This window comes from Pleurodeles waltl, chromosome 10 (genome assembly GCF_031143425.1).
Source record: "Pleurodeles waltl isolate 20211129_DDA chromosome 10, aPleWal1.hap1.20221129, whole genome shotgun sequence".
NCBI lineage: Eukaryota > Metazoa > Chordata > Amphibia > Caudata > Salamandridae > Pleurodeles > Pleurodeles waltl.
Window position 1 is genome coordinate 620,274,235 of NC_090449.1, and position 17,476 is coordinate 620,291,710.

A 17,476-nucleotide genomic window follows, 5' to 3' on the forward strand; every position below is an offset into this window, starting at 1 on the left:
TAGCACCACCTACTTGTGGTGGTAAGGATTCCAGACCTATGACACTGAAGGGGAAGGAGCCAGCAACACCAGGAATGAAAGGGAAGAGTCCTTCACCAGCTGTGAGGAAGGGGCCAGCACCAGCTGTGAGGAAGGGGAAGGAGCCTGCACCAGCTGTGAAGAAGGGAAAGGAGACTGCACCAGCTGTGAAGTAGGGGAAGGAGCCTGCACCAGCTGTGAAGAAGATGAAGGGGCCTGGACCAGCTGTGAAGAAGGGGAGGAGCCTGCACCACCATCCACCCCTTCCAGGAAGGGTAAGGGATCCCCAACCCATGAACTGGATGAAACGAGGCACTCCACCACCACCACACAGCGGTCACGGGGCCCCAACCACCAGCTGTGGATGCGCTGCCATCAGGGAGTCCATGCGCTGCCCAGGAGCCTCCTCCAACAACCAAAACAATCCAGCCATCAGGGAGTGCAGGGGCTGCCCAGGAGCCTCCTCCAACAACCAAAACAATCCAGCCATCAGGGAGTGCAGGGGCTGCCCAGGAGCCTCCTCCAACAACCACCACAGTGCAACCATCAGGGAGTGAAGGGGCTGCCCAGGAGCCTCCTCCAACAACCACCACAATGCAGCGATCAGGGAGTGCAGGGGCTGCCCAGGAGCCTTCTCCAACAACCACCACAATGCAGCCATCAGGGAGTGCAGGGGCTGCTCAGGAGTCTCCTCCAACAACCACCACAATGCAGCCATCATGGAGTGCAGGGGCTGCCCAGGAGCCTCCTCCAAAACAACACCACAGTGCCGCCATCACCACTTGTGGAAGCCATGTAGTCCACCCTCCAGGGGCTACTGTGCAGGCTGCACCCTCCAGAACCAGTGGGAAAGACATTCACCTGAGAGACTGTGTCCTTGCACTCCCCAGGACAAAGCAATGGGTATGTTGCCCCCTCCACAACCAGTGGGAAAGACACCCACTTCAGAGACTGTGGCCTTGCACTCCTCAGGACAAAGCAATGGGCATGTTGCCCCCTCCACAACCAGTGGGAAAGACATCCACCTGAGAGACTGTGGCCTTGCACTCCACGGGACAAAGCAATGGGCATGTTGCCCCCTCCAGAACCAGTGGGCAAGACACCCACTCCAGAGACTGGCATTGCACCCCCCAGGACAAAGCAATGGGCATGTTGCCCCATCCAGAACCAGTGGGAAGGACACCAACTCCAGAGATGGTGGCCTTGCACTCCCCAGGACAGTTCAATGGGCATGTTGCCCCCTCCAGAACCAGTGGGCTTGTTCCCGCATCTGGCTGAGGTGCCCCCCCTCTCCCTGAGGTGCCTACCTATTTGCAAACTGATGCCCCTGCAGGATATTATCCGGATGTGGTCAGGATTCGAGTTGGACATTAGACTGTGCCCTGTGTCCATGTGGACCCTTTGAACATTGGACTGGGCAGTTTCCCTTTGTGTACATGTGTACATATCTGTTTCATTGACAAATTGAATTATTAATTTTGATGTTGATCTGTTTACAATCACTTTAGTCAATTCCTGTTGTCCTTGCGTTATTCTGCCGTATTTCAGGGACAAATTGTTTTTCTTGTGTAGCTGGTTGTGTGTATGGTGTGTGTGTGTCAGGTGAGTGAGGTGTGTTTTTGTGTCACTTTCTTTTTCCTCCAACCCTCCCTTGGTGCTAGGTGGCTGTACTCACCATTGTCGTCGGCGTTGGTGTTTCAAGTAGAGCATAACGTAGAAGATCATCGGGAAAACATGCAGTTCAGGTTCCTTGGCAGTGTGGTTCTTCCCTGTGTCTCCAATGGTAAGTCCTTTCACTTCTGAGCTCTGTTTCCGCCAGGCTTTTGTTGGCATTGGTAACGCCGCAGAAAAGGTGGCAGATTGAGGGGTTAAAATATGGTGGGCGGTACTTTCTCTTCTACCTGGCTGTTGGCGGCTACCGCCGTGGAGGCTGTTGTTTCCGACGTGGCAGTTGGTGTGGTACATTGGCTGTCTATGGGAGTTATGACCGCCATGGTTATAATTTGGTGGAATTTACAGCCAGCCTGTTGGCGGTATTACAGCCACTTTGTCACCCACCGCCAGGGTCGTACTGAGGGCCATTGTCACTAAATTCACTAACTAACTTCTTCTATGCTTCAGTATATTCAAGCCATCTCCATTAGTGTACCTTAGTCAATTCAACCTTTGTGGAGAGATAACCACTGGAGAAATAAGGCACAACAAACCAAATAAGAATATTGGTATCACTATCAAGAAAGTCAAACTAATTATTGTACAACATTTACTGTAAGCCATTTTATTGCAATCAAAAACATAAAGGAAAAATTGAACTAGAAAAAGCCAATTAAGAAACGTTTTAAAAACAAAATATTAGAAATTCTTTCTTTTTTTAAAGCAATAATCAAAATCTAAAAATAATTTTCTCCACTCTCTTGTTCAGTTCATACAGATCGTATTCTTAAAATCTTTTCTTCAACTGGATTATTTTTGAAAAAAATAAAACTTTATTTCACCACTATCAGAATCTCTCAACAGTTCAGGGCAGCTCTTCGTCTACACCTCACTTGTTTTCTCAAATGAATTGGCAAAGCTTTATTGGAACACAGATCTCTGTATGTGTAACCTGTGACTACTGCCGAATCTCTTGCACTTACTTCGATCATCTTCATCATCAGTTTGACTCACTGTGAACTACTTTCTTACCCTGGCGGTTCTTGAGACTTAAATCTGCAACTGAACTTTTTACTGGATTGAAAACAGACTAATTCTTCTTGCTTCCATTCATGTCTTTGCAACACTCTTCATTCTCTTCATTCTGAACCTCAAATGGAAACTGGCCACTGGCACTGGTGCCTTCACCAGAATCTTCACAAGGATTTTCACCTTCATTATCATCAGCAACATCTCTTTCCTCAACAACTTCAGAACCTGGTGACGTTTCAACATTTTCTTCGCCTTCCTCTGGATCCATGCTGTGAACTTGAGCTTATTACTATGTGAGAGGTCGTTTTCATCACCTTTTTATCTACTGTCTTCACCTTTCTTGTGGGAGCGGCATGGCTCCACTGCGGGACTCTAGCACACTTCACAGGAGTGTTGCTCACAAGAAACTCCTTTTTAGTGTTTTTGAAGACATCTATTGAGAACATGTTTTTTCATGAGAACCCAAAGCCTCAATTTAAGGCATGGCACTGACTTTCATTTGATGATGCTGCTGCCAAATTCACCTGGTGAAAAGCAGGTTTTATTTTATCCCCAGACATTTGCAATAACCTAGTATGATGTTATAAGCTACTGAAACAAATGTAGCTGATGGAATACATGCCAATCTCACAGCTCTGCCTATTATTACTTCCTGAGGGGAGAGACCTTTCTTTTCGTCTGGGGTACACCTAACATTCTTCAGGACAAGAGGAATATTGTCTGGACACTTCAGATTAGTGGATGCACACACTTTAGCCAACTAGTTTTTGATGATCCAATTCATCCTATCCACAATACCAGATGATTGAGGACAATAAATACAATGGAACTTTTGGTCAATCTGTGAAGCAGTACAAATCAATTTTAGAGTTTCATAAAGTGAGAATCATAATCCCTCTGAACAGAGGCCAGTGGGCCAAAATGAGGTATCAATTCCTTTCCCCAAATCTCAACAACTGTCATGCTGTCCGATCTCCAGGTGGAGTAGGCCTCAACCCTGCATCTCAATGAAGTGTGTTTGAAGTTTCGTAAATAGACCCTCTGTTTGCCAATATAGTTCAATAGAACTTTAGGCCCTCATTACAACCCTGGCAGTCATTGATGAAATGGCGGTAATACCACCAACAGGCCGGTGGTAAAAAAAAATGGAATTATGACCACAGCGGAAACCGCCGACATAGACAGCCACTTTAACACTCCGACCGCCATGGCGGAAGCAACAAGCACCGATGCGAGAACCGCCAACAACCAGGCGGAAGACAATGTACTGCCCACCCTATCACAACAATCCAACCCGACAGCTTTTCCTGGGCGGTGCCAACACCATCAAAACCACTGCAGAAACAGTACACAGAAGGGAAGCAACTCACCTCTGGACACTCAAGGAAGAACCACAACGCCATGGAGCCCGAACTACATATGTTTCCCATGCAGGTATACGTTCTCCTATACCAGGAACATGAACGGTGGTGAAGACGACCACAGTGAGTAAAGCACCTACCACACAAGGGAGGGTGGGAGTAAAAAGAGAGTGACACACACACACTACACGCAACACGCAACACCCCCACCCCCACCCCCAACACCATACACACAAACAGATGCAACAACATTACATATCCACCCCGAAACCCTCAGGAATAACACAAGGACAAAAGGAAGTGAGTAAAGTCAGTATAATAATATAAATTTCAATTAATACGTCCTCAAAGCACAAAGGACATCCGGGAACGCAGACGCAGGGGTAGGTGCTGTTCGAAGAGCCGGCTGTCACACAAATTCGCTGTGAACCGGGCAACAGGCCTGCGTGATCCCATGAAGCCCTTTTTCTAATGGAGATGGGTGACTGATAGGAAAGGAAAGCCAGTCCGGTTGACCTCCAGTAAGTGACTGACGACATTCTGACTGTGAGCGCTAGATCGTAGGAGCTTAAATTTGTTTTACCTTTGTTTTCAATTGGAGAATTCCAATGATTAAGTAGGTCCTGAAGAAGTGTCAGCGGATCCTGTTGGACCATAAGAGACGCGAAACATGTCGACCGCATATTGACCATACATTGAGGGATTTCAGATAATCACCGTCTTCCTCTATCCTGATTGTTGTGTGAGTGTCTGAGCATTATCTCTTGTGTCACTCCGCTGTTACTTTTTTAATCTTGGCCATTTCCCAACAGCAAATAATAAATTATTTAGTGAAGGTCTTGAGCCAATTTTACTTTTTCCTCTAGTTTCTCCGTCCTCTTTCTTGGAACCATACTTGGTTCCGCGGCATCATCGTTAACAAAAAAGATCTCCGGCAAAGAGCCCCCCTTTGGGGGGTGCCCGTCAGGCATTGCAGCGCCGGCCTGACGAGGAGCTGTCCGATGATGAAGCATGACACCAAATGCGGTGTGTGAGGACTCTTGCTCCTGACTATCAGGACTCCTTTTCCTTTTCTTTCTTTTTCCTCTCCTTAGCTTTGGAACAGTGTATTATATTTTATTATCAGGTTGACTGGAGGGTATACACTGGACCATAGAATCCTCCTATCCCTTCTCTTTATTTGTAGTATCTACAATATATACAAATGGAGGGACACTGCCCAGCCCAATTTGTCTGTGGTCCACAGGGCCATATCACATAGGCCAAGGCCCCACTTGACTCCTGCCTCAATACGGAGAGCACACTGCTGGGGCATCAGGTCGAAAATACATAGGCACCTCACGGGGAAGGGGAAGGGGTTGCACCTCAACTGGAAGATGGTACAACGCCACTGCTCCTAGAGGGGGCCACATGCCCTGTGCGATGTCCTGGGGAGTGCAAGGCCACAGTCTCTCAAGTGGGTGACTTGCCCACATGCTCTGGAGGGGGAAACATGCCCTGTGCTAGGTCCTGGTGAGTGCAAAGCCACAGTCTCTCTAGTGGGTGGTTTGCCCACTGCTTGGTCCTGGGGAGTGCAAAGCCACAGTCTCTCTAGTGTGTGGTTTGCTCACTGCTTGGTCCTGGGGAGTGCAAAGCCACAGTCTCTCAAGTGGGTGGTTTGCCCACTGGTTTTGGAGGGGGCTTTGTGCCCAGTGTGCTTCATTCCGACAAGGAGGGGGGAATGCCTTCTTCCACTGGTTCTGGAGGGGACATTGTGCTTCATCCTGGCTAGGAGGGGGTGAGTGGATGCCTTCTTTCACTGGTTCTGGAGGGGGAATAGGGCCTAGTGATGCAGATCTTGGAGGGTGCAAGGTCACAGTCTCTCACCTGGATGTCACACCTACAGAAGTTGCAGGGGTCAGGATGTACTACAGCACATGGAGGCACGACTACACACTTCCCGCCGGCGGTCACGGCTGCTCAGTGGTGGCAGTGGCGGTGCTGCCTGTGGTGGGGGTATGCTCCAGCCCTTCCCCCGCAGCCTTGGACGGCTGCTCACTGGGGCTGCTGCTGTTGGCAGTAGTGGTGGCAGTGGTGCAGGTGGCAGTGCTGGCAGTGGTGCTGGTGGCAGTGCTGCCTGTGGTGGGGGTAGGCTTCAGCCCTTCCACCGCAGCCTTGGACAGCTGCCCACTGGGACTGCTGCTGCTGGCAGTGGTGGTGGCAGTGGTGCAGGTGGCGGTGCTGGTGACAGTGCTGGTGGCGGTGCTGGTGGCAGTGCTGCCTGTGGTGGGGGTAGGCTCCAACCCTTCCCCCACAGCCTCAGATGGCTGCCCACTGGGGCTACTGCTGCTGGCAGTGGTGGTGGCAGTGGTGCAGGTGGCGGTGCTGGTGATGTTGCTGGTGGCAGGGCTGGTGGCAGTGCTGCCTGTGGTGGGGGGGAGGCTCCAGCCCTTCCCCCGTAGCCTCAGACGGCTGAAGTACCATGGCTGGTGTGTGCCCAGATGCTGCTCCAGCCCCATGCTCATAATCCATCTTGGCAGCAGTGTCTGTGCCTTTCTCATTGTCCTTGGCAGCTGGTGTTCCCTTCCTGTCCTTGGCAGCTGGTGTTCCCTTCCTGCCCTTGCCTGCTAGTTGTGCCTCCTTGCTTCTACCAGCTGGTGGTGCCTCATTGCTTCTGCCAGCTGGAGGTGCCTCCGTGCTTCCGCCAGCTGGTGGTGCCTCCTTGCCTTTGCCAGCTGGTGGTGCCTCCTTGCTTTTGGCAGCTGGTGGTGCCTTCTTGCCTTTGCCAGCTGGTGCTCCCTTATGGCCCTAGGGCAGCCACACTGGCTGTGTGGACGGGTGTCTTCTTGGAGCCTCCCACAACTGCAGTGGCTGCAGAAACGACAGTGGCCGTGGACTGGATGGCTGAGGTGCTAGCCTGGGTCCTGACCACCCTGGCCTGAAGTGAAGGACGGGGGGAGGGGCAGGGAATAGTTCAAGGGTGGAGAGTAAAAGCTTTTTAGGGACACTGGGGCAGGAAGAGGGTGAAGGTTTGGGAGTGGAGGAAGAGGGAGTGGTGGTAGGAGGTGTCTGTCTGCTGTGTTTGGGTGCAGGTGCATGGGCTGGATGCTGTTATGAGGCGGATAGCTGTTGGGTGTCTGAGTGCTTGCATTTGTGTACTTTGGGAGGAGGGGGCACAGACACAGTGGGAGAGGACATAGGGGATGTGTGCAAGGATGTCAGGTGATGGAGGCAGTAGGTGTAGATGTAGTGCATGCAGGTGTGAATGGAGACAAAACTGGGAGGGAGGTGGATGACGAGGAGGAGGGGGGACACAGTGGAGGCAGTGGATGTTGGTGGGTCTTCATCTGGATGGTGCTTGTGTGAGTGCCTGAGGGATGAAGTGTGGTGCTAGTGTTTGCCTGAGCCACTTCTGTGTGTTGATTTGGGTGCATGCTGGTCTGAAGGAGTGCTTGGAATAGGCTAGGGTTGAGGGGAATGGGACTGGGTAGAGGAAGTTGGAGGGGTGTCAACACCAGAGCATTACGCGCTCTATTGGCGACTAGAATACAAAAACCCAGCACTCTCAAAACACCGTAATTTATGCAGTTTGCTGATATGTTGTGGTTTAACCTTTTGCATTGCAGAGTTCAATCCTGAAGACTGCTTTTGAATATGCTTACAAATACTGTTCCTTTGCAATGTATTGTTGCAGGTTTTCAAAGTGTGTTAGGGTGTGGCCCTTTCCAGGGTCTTCCAGAGACTTTCCCTGCAGCATGCCTGGGCGTGGTTGTGGGCTGGGCCAAGACTCTATAAAAGAAGAGCCAGCCCAAATCCCAGTGCTCACTATTCAGAGGTCCCGGTGCAGAACAGCAGCTATTTCCAGAGTTCCTGTCCCGGTGGCCTATTTGATTTTCCAGTCCTCTGCTTTTCATGCTTCATTGGTGAATCTTGTTCTTGGGTGGTAAGACGGTAGTTGGCTTTATTCCCAACACCGTTTTTATCGTATTCTAGGGTTTAATTATTTATTTGATTAACATATTGCTTTGAGCTCAGAAAAAGTGCACTTGAGTGTTTTGTAATGTTTACATGGGAGTTTGTGAATCGGCAAGACGCGCAATTCGTTTTGTGGAAGTTTGGAACTTGTGTTTCATTGCGCGCTGTCATTTTTTAGCATATACATGGACGCTTACGAATCGGCAAGAGGCGCGATTCATTTTATGAAAATTTAGAACTTGTGTTTCATTACGCGCTACTATTTTTAACATGTACATGGATGTTTACGAATCGGCAAGACGCGCGATTCATTTTATGAAGCTTTAAAACTTGTGTTTCTTACGCGCTACCATCTATTGACATTTACATGGAGGCTACGAATCGGCAAGACGTGCAATTCGATTCAAGATAATTTTAAAGCTTGTTGTTTATTGTGCGCAACCATTTCTTGACATTTACATGAAGGTTTGCGAATCGGAAAAACACATGATTCGTTTCATGATGATTTAAACCTTGCTGTTTATCACGCGTTCCCATTTCTTGACATTTTGCATGGTGGCATTCGAGTCAGTAGGACGTGCGATTTTCTCCTCGAGTTTATTTTATGTTGTTCATTGTATACTACCATTCTAGGACATTTGTTTGGTGTTATTCGAGTTGACAAGTGGGTGATTTATTTCTTGAACTCATATAGTATTAAGTCATTGAAACACAATTCTTCCGTAGTGTTTACTATACATATATATATATATATATATATATATATATATATATATATATATATATATATATATATATATATATATATCTGTAAAGAGTTTAATCTGTGTTGAAAACATTTCAAGAAAACATTTCAAGAAAACACAAAAGGTCAGAGTTTCTAAATGTAATATTGTATGCTTCTATTATGCATGTTCTTTTTTCTGATTCATGCTTGAATAAGAAAGTTTTCATTTAATTAATCTTGATTCCATTACAGGTATCCGACCATCTTGAAACCTAGTCATTTTAAACTTCATTCGTAGATTGCTCCTGTTTTCAGAATGACTATGCTTAAAACCTTAGTCTAGTATTGATTTCAGGTCATATTGTGTGTTCTAACCTTTTTTCTTACTATAGGTCTCCTTCCCAGCTGTTCCCTTCCTAATCCCCTCTTCCCTCTTGAACTCTCTCAGCCTCTGTGATTTATCTATCAGAGTCTTGCAGCTGTTCAGTGGTGGACGTGTTGGGAACGTACGCAGACCCCGAGGATCTGGTGACTCTGACAAGGGGGAAGGCTAGAGACAGGGACAATGGCTGCCTTCAGGGAGTTGGCCAGAGCCTGGAATGATCTCTGTTGGGCCACCATGCCAGAGTGAAGGCCCTCCAGGAATGCATTTGTTTGTTGCAAATGCCCTGCCAGCCCCTGGATGGCATTCAGTATGGTTGACTGCCGTACAGAGATGGATCGCAGGAGGTCAATAGCCTCCTCACCGAGGGCAGTAGGGCTGACTGGGGCTGGGCCTGGGGTGCCTGGGCTGAAGGAGATGCCCACCCTCCTGGGTGAGCGGGCACGGTAAACACGCTGAGGGGCTGCTGGGAGGGCGGTGCTGGTACTGGGGGTGGCAGCTGTACCTGTAGTTGGGGTGGCCACAGAGGTGTCCACCACCGCCAGGGAGCTTCCGTCGGAGGAGGTGTCGTTGTCTGAACTGTCCCCTCCAATCTCTTCCATGATGCTCCCCTTGCCCTCCGTCCCACTGGTGCCTTCACCGTCGTTGGATTCAGCCTCATGGGCCATGTGGGATACATCTCCCTCGGTCGCTGGTGCCTCTGCTCCCTTGCCAGATGATGCTAATGCACACAAGCACAGGGTGACAAAACAAAAAGGAGGGGGGAAGAGACCAAGGATACACTTGGTCAATGCCAGTGACAACACCCCCGCTGGCGTACCAAACACACAGGGCACAGCCCTATGCACTAGGCCATGCACTACCAGTTACAATGCTAGTCTCCAGGCCATGGACAACAATGCCTAACGCCAGTAGCAGCACACTTGAAACCCACAGGACCCTGCCCAGCAGGAGATGCCCACTAGCATATTTGGGGTTGGAGTGCATCAGACCCTGGCCACCATGGAACCTACCCTGCCATGTTCGTCCTGGCCTAGGAGCACCCACAGACCCACCTCCCTCACCCAGATAACACGTCAACACGTGCAATTTGCTGAATCTGAAACTGTACCCACCCCTTTGTGGCTACTGTGATGTCTTCAGGCTCCCATCCAACTCCGGATAGGCCACCGCCAGGATGTGGAACATCAGAGGGGTCAGGCTACGATGGGCACCCCTTCCTCGTTGGGAGGCCATCCCCAGTTGGGCCTCCACTGTCTTCCTTGCCCAGCAGCTCAGGTCCTCCCACCGTTTGCGACAGTGGGTGCTCTGCCTGTCAAAGACCCCAGGGTCCGCACCTCCTTGGCGATAGCACTCCAAATACCCGTTTTCTGATGGGCGCTGACCTGCAGAACAAGATGCATTGGAAAAGGTATTAGTCATACCATCTGGCCTGTTACGCTCATGGCCCACCATATCCCTTCTATCCCGTTACGCACTGAGATTGACCACCAGACATGCAGCACTCTGCCTAGGACCCCTCAGCCACCCCCCCTTACACGAGGCTTACACACATAGCACTCCATGCATTCATTCCCCATGCATCGTGCTCACAGTGTACTCACCTGTTGGTCTGGAGGACCATAAAGTAAATGGTACTGGGGTAGGACCCCATCCACCAGTCTCTCCAACTCCTCAGAAGTGAAGGCAGGGGCCCTTTCCCCAGACACTCGAGCCATGGTCGCTTCCAGACACAGGTCACAGCAACACTTGCAGTGTAGGTCCTCTCCTGTTAAAGGTCAGGTAGCAAGTGAGTGAACAGATAGAAAATGGCGGTCACGTTCGCAGCGGTGTGTACCGTCACCACCGGCGTACATCACCTTTGGCTACTGGAACCCATAGGGCCCAATGATAACCAATGAGGAGTTGCACGGCGGTTCTCGACCACCTCCTGCAACGGCGCACAATGCCAGTGGAATTACCTCATTTCCACTTGTCCCTCCACACAGGTCAGGCGGCCACCATTTCAGGGGTGAACAGGCCATGGCACCTAACTGCGAAACAGCAGACATAGGCAAATTAACAGAACTACACGTTCACATACTGTTTCTGTCACAACATCCAAGGCATTTTACTTTGAGGATATGTATGAATATGACCATCTGCTCACCGTTTTTCACCTTAGAGTTCAACTGCTGTGGATGAACAGGAGATGGAGACATCCTTCGTGTACAGACCCCTGGTGGACATGGCAACAATGGAGGACAGACACATTATCCTCACCTACAGACTTGATAGGGCCACAATCCAAGAGCTGTGTGCCCAATTGGAGCCAGACCTGATCTCAGCAATCCGTCACCCCACTGGGATACTTCCTCTTGTGCAAGTCCAGTCAGTGCTCCATTTCTTGGCAAGTGGCTCCTTCAAAGCGACAGTGGCCATGGCAGCAGGGATGTCACAGCCTAGGTTCTCAAACGTGCTGAACAGAGTTTTGTCTGCCCTGATGAAACACATGCGCAGCTACATAGTTTTTCCCCAGGTGGAGGATTTGGCCAGAGTGAAGGCTGACGTGTAAGCACTGGGACATATCCCCAACATAATTTGTGCTATTGATGGTACACATATTGCCTTTGTCCCCCCCAAGAGAAATGAACGGATGTTCAGAAATCGAAAAATCTTTCACTCTATGAATGTCAGCGGACCAGTACATCTCCAATGTCAATGCAAAGTATCCTGGGTCTGTGCATGATGCCTTTATCCTGAGGAATAGCAGCATCCCATATGTGATGGCTCAACTCCAGAGGCACCGGGTGTGGCTAATAGGTGAGCCGATGGTCCCCACCCAGTGGATGTTGGTATATGAGTGTGGGGTTGGCCCTAAGGGTGAGTGTCTGTCTTAATGGTATCCCTTGGTATTTGCAGGTGATTCTGTTTACCCCAACCTCTCATGGCTACTGACCCCAGTGAGGAATGACAGGACAAGGGCAGAGGAACATTGCAATGAGGCACATGGGCGAACAAGGAGAATCATTGCGCAAACCTTTGGCCTCCTGAAGGCCAGGTTCAGGTGCCTCCATCTGAAAGGTGGATCCCTGTGCTACTCGCCCAAGAAGGTCTGCCAGATCATTGCTGCATGTTGCACAACCTGGCCTTGAGATGCCAGGTGCCTTTTCTGCAGGAGGATGAGGCTCGAGATGGTCGTGTGGCAGCGGTGGAGCCTGTGGACAGTGACGAAGAGGAGGCAGAGGTACAGGATGTGGACAACAGAACGACTATAATTCAACAGTACTTCCAGTGACAAACAGGTAAGACACTGTAATCTCACCTTCCATTGCTGTTTTGTGAAGTGATTTTTTTCTGCCTGGCTGCTGTTCCCACAACACAGCCCACTTATTGTAACCTTTCACATGTCTATTTGCAGATATTTGTGCCCTCCAGTGGCTCCTGGTGTATTGACTGCAGCACATTACAGGTCCTAACTATGTTTACATCACTGTACTGTCTATATGCAATGTCTACAGATTGTCAAACAACTACATCCTTAAATCATTTGACATACTCCACACATGTTTATTCCAAGGGTGTTTATTTCAGTGCTGAGAAGTAAATGGGGATGTGCAATGGGCTTGGGTGATGGTGGAGGAGAGTCCATGATGGAGTGCAGTCTATAGGTCTCACAGGTGCATTGTCCAAGAGGGCATAGGATGCGGAGCAATGGCAGTTCAAGGTGGACAGGGTGACAGTGTGGGACAGAAGGGTGACATTCAGAGGAGTCCTATTTCCTGGCAGGGGTCTTGGCAATAGTCTCTGGCTTCTGCTTGGATCGCAGAGACCATTTGCGTAGTGGTTCTCCTTCTGCAGGGGGTGGGGTGCTGGTGGCCTGTTGTTCCTGTGGCAGGGCCTCCTGTCCACTAGCGTCGGCGGAGGTGGAGGGCTGTTCATCGGTGTGGCTAGTGTCAGGGGCCCGTTGGTGTGTCACTGCCTCCCTAATGGTGTTGGCCATGTCTGCCAGCACCCCTGCAATGGTGACCAGGGTGGTGTGGATGTCCTTCAGGTCCTCCCTGATCCTCTTGTACTGTCCCTCCTGCAGCCGCTGGGTCTTCTGCAACTTGTCCAGTATCTGGCCCATCATCTCCTTGGAATGGTGGTATGCTCTCAGGATCCCTGCAAGTGCCTCGTGGAGAGTCGGTTCTATTGGTCTGTCGTCCCCCTGTCGCACAGAAGTCCTCCCAGCTTCCCTCTTGTCCTGTGCCTCTGTCCCCTTAACCGGGTGCCCACTGCCACTGACCCCAGGTCCCTGATTGTCATATGTTTGTGTGGTTGCCTGGGGTCCCTGTAGTGGTGGACACACTGCTGAATGACGTGTCCTGAGGAGAGAGGGATGGGCCCGCTGGGTGGGTGCTGTGCTGGTGTTTCCTGAGGGGGAGGCTCTGTGGTGGTATGGGACTGTGGCAGGGTAACCGACTGTCCAGAGATCCCTGATGGGCCAGGTTGGTCATCCTGATCCAGGCGTGCACAGCTGCTGTCATCACTGTGGGCCTCTTCAGTTGGTGGACTGGATGTTGCTGGCACCTCCTCTCCGGTGATTTTGTGTGGGTGTCCTGTGGGTATGTCAATGCAGTGTTATTGTTTCTGCGTGTGACATATGGTGCATTGGTGTGTTTCCCTCTATGGTTATTATTACCAAGGCAGCTTTGGCTTGTGTGAGTTGTGATTTGTTTGGCTAGGTGATTGTTTCTAGTGGGTATGCTTTAGTGATGTGTGTTCATGCAGGTCTGTGATGGGTGTCCATGCATTGGTGTTACATGCAGAGCTTGGTATTGGGATGAGTGGGTTGTGATGGTGGGGTATGTGGGAGGTGGTGAAGTGATGGGAGTGAGGGTGGGGGTTTGTGATGGCATGCAGGTGGGAGGTGATAGTAATATAGAGTTGACTTACCAGAGTCCAGTCCTCCTGCTACTCCTGCCAGGCCCTCAGGATGCATGATCGCCAAGACTTGCTCCTCCCATGTTGTTAGTTGTGGGGGAGGCAACCACAGAATGCACCTTCCCCCGTAGGTCTTTCCACCTCTTCCTGATGTCATCCCTGGTTCTTGGGTGCTGTCCCACGGCGTTGACCCTGTCCACGACTCTCCACCATAGCTCCATCTTCCTTTCAATGGATGTCTGCTGCACCTATGATCCGAATAGCTGTGGCTCTACCCGGATGATTTCCTCCACCATGACCCTTAGCTCCTCCTCTGAGAACCTGGGGTGTCTTTGTGGTGCCACGGGTGTAGTGAGTGTGTGAGGGTGTGTGGGGTGATGTGGTGGGGTGTCTGCTGTGAGGTACGTGGATGGTGTATGGGTGATGGTGTTCTGTGGCTCTGGTTCTGTTGGTGTTCCTGGCGTGTCTCTCGCTCTCTGTTGTAAATTGTTAGCTGTGGTAAAGGGTTGTGGGTAATGTGAGTGTGTGTTTTACAGTGGTGTGGGTGTGGTGTGTGTATGGGTGTCAGGTGTGTGTTGTTTGAATTGTCCAATGTGGTGTTGTTTTGTTTGAGTGTGTGTATTTTGGGCGCGGTGGTATGTACCGCCAATGGTTTACCGCGGTTGAATGTCCACCACAGTGATTTGTGGGTCATAATGCTGTGAGAGTATTTCTGTTGGCGTAACGGTGTGGGTTTTGGTACCCCCAGTGTATCACTGACCTTTGGTCTGGCGGACTTGTGTGTGTGTCTGTATAGTGGTGGTTTTCTATGTGTGGGTCATAATACACGTAGCAGTATACCGCCACGGTCGCTGTATGTTGGCGGCGGTCAGCGGGACTTACCGCCAATTTCATAATGAGGGCCTTAGTCTTCTTTGCCTGATTAATTCTTTAACAAATGAGACACCTCTGGCATAAATCTTCTGCAACATTTCTGGCTTTTGAAGTGGACCAAACCTTATTAAAGTTCTGGACATTACATTCCTTCCCACATGTGATTGACCATTCACGCTTCTGGCCACAAAATCTAGTAGAATATACTTATGTTCAGGAGTGATCCACAAGTCTTTGTAAATCTTTTTAAAATCCAACATCCAGCCTTCTTTTCTCATCCTCCTGCACTTCTTCCTGGATTCAAATCACTCAAAGAAATATGTATTGGATTTAACAAGAAACAATTGACATTTTCTGCATTTTCAACAGAACTCTTGTTTGGTTCATTTGGTTCTGTCTCACAATCATGATTGTTCATTTGGACTTGCAGTTTTATTCTCAAATGCACAGTATCTTGCTCTGTGGTTCATATATTTATTTTCAAGTATGGCCATTTATTTGCTACCGTTATGGACAGTACACTTGTCCACTACAATTTCTTTTGGTAGCTGTGTTGCTTCTAACAAATCAGAAATGTTAGAAATGAGGTCTCTAGTTGGCAGAGGTGTACACCCTAGCCCAAGTAGGGATCAGAGTCCTAGTCAGGGTAAGCCACAACACAACACAAATTATCCTGTGCTCACCCTCTGGTAGCTTGACACAGAGAAGGCAGGCTTCACATAGAAGGCAATGTGTAATGTATTTGTGCATTAACTCATATACTAACACAGTGAAAACACCACAAAAATACACTACACATGTTTAGAAAAGTAGATAATATTTGTCTGAATGAAATAAGGTCGAAACAATGAAAATCCAATGTACACAAGCAAAGTTATAAATTTTTAAAGCTTAAACCCAACTCAAGCGCTTAGAAACACAATAGCTCCAACTGGGGCTATCACGGCGTCGTTGACGGAGCCGTTCCCAATGATCCAATGCCACAGGTGCTGGTCATGGAGCTCCACGGATCCCCAGGCACAGTACCTGAAAAAAAAGAAACAAAAGACGTTGCATGGTGTCATGGGGGTAAAGCCGCGCTGGAGCCGGTGAGGCATCAGTTCATTACGGCCAGGGAGGTGAGGCATCAGTTCCACACTGCGAGGCAGGGGAGGCGAGGTGTCAGTTCTGTTTGGTTGCGGGGGGAACTGGTGTGGTGTAGGTGGCTAGGCATCGGCTCCTTGTGGCCCATCATGGTCAATGGACCCAATCGGTCAAGACTTGATGTGCCGACTTCACAGTGTTGCGATCATACCGTGGGACGCCAGTGGCATTGCAGCAAAGTCAGACTTGGGTTGCAGGCCTAAGTTGTTGCATGCAGCGAGGACCACAGAGTCGGAGAAGGCAGCAGTATGGTGTCAGGAAGCGGCATAGGTGCTGGCATCACTGAAGTCGGTACTGGAGTTGGTAAACTAGCTAGAAACTAGTAGGTGAAGTCTTTGGTGGCCCTAAGACTTCAGAAGAGGAGGCAAGCTCAATCAAAACCCTTGGAGAGCACTGCACTTTTTGGGGAAGGCAGAGTCCTTCCCAAAGTCAGAGGCAAGCAGGTAGCAGGACAACAAGCAGGGCAGCAGTCCTTTTCAGCATAGGAGTCATGATGAGTCCTTTGGGCAGCCAGGCTGGTCCTTTGGCAGAGTTCAGGTATAGATCCAGAAGTGTCTGATTTGGTGGGGTCAGAGACCCAGTTTATATACACAGAAATGCTTTTGAAGTGGGGGAAACTTCAAAGAGTGGTTTTGAAGTGCACAAGTTCCCCTTTCAGCCCAGTCCTGTCTGCCAGGATCCCTGTAGGGGTTATCAGTCCTTTGCATGAGGGCATCCCACTGGGTCTTGAAGTGTAACATAGAGCCCCTCTACCCTTCCTGCCCAGGGAAGACCCATTCAGTATACAGATGTGACTGAGTGTCCTGTGTTTATGCATGAAAGGGAAGCTATCAACCAGCACAGACCAGAAGTGTATTGGAGACAGGCCATAAGGCACAGATATCAGTAGGTGCAGAGAAATGCCCAAATTCTAAAAGTAGCTTTTCTCAAATAATATTAAATCCAACTCCACCAGTAAGCATGATTTTCTATTACCATTCTGACAGGGCTACTCCATCCAGATCAGTGTCTACCACTTAGAAGCATATGAGGTCAGTCCTAATGCTACTTTTTGAGAGGAGCGGGCCTCACAGTAGTGGAAAACACATGTATGAGTTTTTCTCCACCAGGACATGTGAAAGACATAAGTACATGTCCTGTCTTTTACCTACAAAGCAACCTGCCCTATGGGTTACCTAGGACCTACCTTAGGGGTGACTTCTATGTTGAAAACGGGGAGTGTTTTAGGCTTGGCAAAAGGTTTTAAATGCCAAGTCGAAGTGGCAGTGAAACTGCACACACAGGCCTTGCAATGGCAGCCCTGAGACATGGTTAAGGGGCTACTTAGGTGGGTGGCACAATCAGTGCTGCAGGTTCACTAGTATCATTTAATTTACAGGCCCTGGGCACATGCAGTGCACTTTACCTGTGACTTACAGGTAAATTAAT